Source organism: Vipera ursinii, assembly GCF_947247035.1.
Source record: "Vipera ursinii genome assembly, chromosome: 4".
Lineage (NCBI taxonomy): Eukaryota > Metazoa > Chordata > Lepidosauria > Squamata > Viperidae > Vipera > Vipera ursinii.
In genome coordinates this window covers 117011343-117015679 of record NC_139514.1, presented here as the reverse complement: position 1 = coordinate 117015679, position 4337 = coordinate 117011343, and positions in this window count along the sequence as shown.

Sequence of the window (4337 nt, the reverse complement as noted above, 5' to 3'; positions counted from 1 at the left end):
ACATCTGTCCGCTGCGTTGACTTCCAGCTGCATTCTGCTCAGAATAATGGAGTTGGAAGAGTCATCTAGGCCAACCCCCTGCTCGGGCAGGAAACCCTATACATTTCAGACAAATGCTTGTCCAGTCTCTTAGAAACCTCCAGTGTTGGAGCACCCGCAAGTTCTGCAGGCAAGTCATTTCACTGATGAAAACAATTACAGAATAATATTTGGAAGGGACCTTGGAGGTCTTCTAGTCCAACCCCCTGCTCAGGCAGGAAACCCTATACCATTTCAGACAAATGGCTGTCCAGTCTCTTCTTAAAAACTTCCAGTGTTGGAGCATTCACAGCTTCTGGAGGCAGGTGGTTCCACTGGTTAACTGTCCTCACTGTCAGGAAGTTAATCCTTAATTCCAGGTTGCTTCTCTCCTTGATTAGTTTCCATCCGTTGCTTCTTCTCCTGCCTTCAGGGGCTTTGGAGAATAGCTTGACTCCCTCTTCTTTGGGGCAGCCCCTGAGATATTGGAAGACTGCTATCCTGTCCCCCCTGGTCCTTCTCTTCATTAAACTAGACATACCCATTTCCAGCAACTATTCCTTATATGTTTTAGCCTCCAGTCCCCCAATCTTCTTTGTTGCTCTTCTCTGTACTCTTTCTAGAGTCTCAACATCTTTTTTGCATCAGGTCGATGTAATAGTTTAGAATAGCTTTAGTGAAGTCAACAGGGTTTGAGTTAGGCATGTTTAATTTCCCCATTGATTTCAGAAGGTCTACTGTAGGGGTCCCCAGCTATTTGTGGAGCAAATGATAGCAACCAAGATGATCAGGGGGCTGGAGGCTACTGTAAAGAACGGCTGCTGGAAGGAAGGACTCACTGGAGAAGAGCCTAATGCTGGGAAAGGTTGAGGGCAAGAGAAGAAGGGACGACAGAGAATGAGGTGGCTGGAGGGAGTCACTGAAGCAGTAGGCGTGAGCCTAAAGGGACTCCAGAAGATGGTGGAGGACAGGAAGGCCTGGAGGAACGTGGTCCATAGGGTTGCAATGAGTCGGACACGACTTCGCAGCTAACAACAACAACAACCCTAGGCTACTTCCATCCTAAGAGTTTCCAGATCAAAAGGCACTCTGTACTGCAGTGGTCTACCTGCCTCCTTAACGATAATTTTGTAGGGATGGGGGGGAAAGGCCATGGGGTTGCAATGGGTCGGACTGATTTTGCAACTAACAACAACAGTCTAATGAAGAGAAATGTAAAAAAGATGCGGAGACTAAGGGGTGTCAAACTCAATTTCATTGAGGGCCGCATCAGCATTGCGGTTGCCCTCGGGGGGGCCGGGTGGATATGGCCAGGGTGGGCGTGACCTACTGGGTGGGCGTGGCCAGCTCTACATCGTTGGCATCAAGGGTGCCTATGGGGGCCTGGGCAGGAGTGGGACAGATCTGAGGGTCTCTAGCAGAAGGAGGGTCTCTGGGCCGGGGCCAAGGCAGTGGGGGCCGTTCCCTCACTGTTTCCAGGATGGCTTCAGGGGCCACATGAAACCACTTTGCGGGCTGGATCTGGCTCCCGGGCCTTGTGTTTGACATGTCTGCTCTAGAAAGAGTACAGAGAAGAGCAACAAAGATGATCAGGGGGCTGGAGGCTAAAACATACAAGGAATGGCTGCTGGATTTGGGTATGTCTAGTTTAATGAAGGACGAGGACAAGATAGCAGCCTTCCAATATCTCAGGGGCTGCCCCAAAGAAGAGGGAGTCAAGCTAGTCTGCAAAGCCCCTGAAGGCAGGACAAGAAGCAACGGATGGAAACTAGTCAAGGAGAGAAGCAACGTAGAACTAAGGAGAAACTTCCTGACAGTTAGAACAACTAACCAGTGGAACAACCTGCCTCCAGAAGTTGTGGGTGCTCCAACACTGGAAGTTTTTAAGAAGAGACTGGACAGCCATTTGCCTGAAATTGTATAGTGTTTCCTATACCATGAACAGGAGTGGGGGTTGGGGTTGGACTAGAAGACCTCCAAGGCCCCTTCCAAACCTGTCAATCTGTTCTTTTTGAAATACGTGCAATTTGGACAGCACAATTCACATCTGGTCTGCAAAGCATCCCTGCTCAGTGATAAAAGCAGCTGTAATGGCGAAGGTCGTGTGCCATTTCCCCTCCTGTCACCAAACATAAATAGAGGTTTTTAACCAATTGATTGATTAATTGATTGATTACGTGCCAGGAAGTTAGTGTCTTGATTATCTCCATGATGATCTGTTTGGTCCTTGAGTTACGCATTCCTCACCTCTGTAACGGAGTCCCAGAGAGTTCGCTGCTGGTTGTCCTTTTCTTATTTTCCCTTCCAAGAATGTGAGCCGGCCTCTCGTCTCTTCTTCAGAAAGTGTCTGAGTATCGTGTTGTTGTTTTTTCCCCCCAACCAAACTTTCTCCTTGGCTAGATGGATGCTGCTTTGATTAAAACAAAAAAAAAAATCGATGTTTTTTTTTTAACCAAAAAAGAAAAAAAAGAGAAAAACACCTCTGTTTCCCCATTTTTCCTATCATTTGAGCTGGAAGGTGAAATTGACAGAACTCTTTATCAATTTCTCCTGGTTTCGAAAAAAATAGCCCTTGATTTCTGATTTTACAAGTCTAATAGTGATCTTGTGGGGGGGGGGGGGAAGAAATGAGAGGAGAAAAAAGAGAAAGGCCAGCATTTCAAACTTCCACTGGTGAATTTGAGGGAGGGAGCGAGGAAGGAAGGAAGGAAGGAAGGGAGGGAGGAAGAGAGGAAGGGAGGGGAAGGAAGGAAGGAAGGAATGGAGGAATGGAGGAAGAGAGGAAGGGAGGAAGGGAGGGGAAGGGAGGAATGGAGGAATGGAGGAAGAGAGGAAGGGAGGGGAAGGAAGGAAGGAAGGGAGGAAGGGAGGAAGAGAGGAAGGAAGGGGAAGGAAGGAAGGGAGGAATGGAGGAAGAGAGGAAGGGAGGGGAAGGAAAGAAGGAAGGAAAAAGCAGGGAGGGAGGAAGAGAGGAATGGAGGAAGAGAGGAAGGGAGGGGAAGGAAGGAAGGAAAAAGTAGGGAGGAAGGAAAAAGCAGGGAGGGAGGGAGGGAGGAAGGAAGGAAGGAAGGAAAAAGGGAGGGAGGGAGGAAGGAAGGAAAAAGCAGGGAGGGAGGAAGGAAGGAAGGAAGGAAGGAAAAAGGGAGGGAGGAAGGAAGGAAGAAAGGAAGGAAGGAAGGAAAAAAGGGAGAGAGGGAGGGAGGAAGGAAGGAAGGAAGGAAGGAAAAAGCAGGGAGGGAGGGAGGGAGGAAGGGAGGAAGGAAGGAAGGAAAAAGCAGGGAGGGAGGAAGGAAGGAAGGAAGGAAGGAAGGACATCCTACTATTCACTAGAATGTTGGTTGTGGTGATAATCATGTAATGGTTTAGTATTACATCAGTTCACTGATAAGATAGATTCACTGGTCATATATCCCATGACAGTCACTAAAGAAAATGGTAGGCAATCTGCGATGATGAATCACCGGATAGAGATCCTTCCTTCCTTCCTTCCTTCCTTCCTTCCTTCCTTCCTTCCTTCCTTCCTTCCTTCCTTCCTTCCTTCCTTCCTTCCCTTCCCTTCCCTTCCCTTCCCTTCCCTTCCCTTCCCTTCCCTTCCCTCCCTCCCTCCTTTGTCCTTTCTCCTTCAAATGATGACACAGAGATGCTGTCATGGCTTCTTACAGGGGAAGAGAAAATGAAGAGAAACTTAATGTAATTTTCCTTATCAGCTATTTTCACAAAGCCGAGATTCCGTATGATGTAGGTTTCCATTTGATCTTGCAAAGAGTATATCTAGTTTAGTTGTTTATCAAAATGTGTGTGCTGCCCGTCTCTCCGAAGCGGGCTCTAGAATCTATGATCAAGAACCTTGGCTAGGTTAGTCTATCAATTCCTCCATTACTATGACCTCTTCTTAAAAACCTCCAGTGCTGGAGCAGCCACGACCTCGGAAGGCAAGCCGTTCCACTGATTAAATGTTCTATTTGTCGCAACATTTCTCCTTAATCCCAGGTTGCTCCTCTCCTTGATGAGTTTCCATCTGTTGCTTCTTGTCTTGCCTTCAGGTGCATTGGAGACTAGGTGGACCCACCCACCCCTCTTCTTCATGGCAGCCCCTCAGTTATTGGAAGACCGCCGCCAGGTCAAATAAAGTGAGTCCACTTTTGGTGGTTGAGATCATGGAAGGAGAGACCACAATCCAATCTACCACGGTTTGCAAAAGTGCAACGAGTTAGTATACATAAAAAAGATGGTTCAGTTCGGAGTGCCTGATCGTGAGCACAAATTGGAAACGTGGCTCAATTTTGTATTTTTATCTTGGGCCAGAGTGCCTCGTTTCA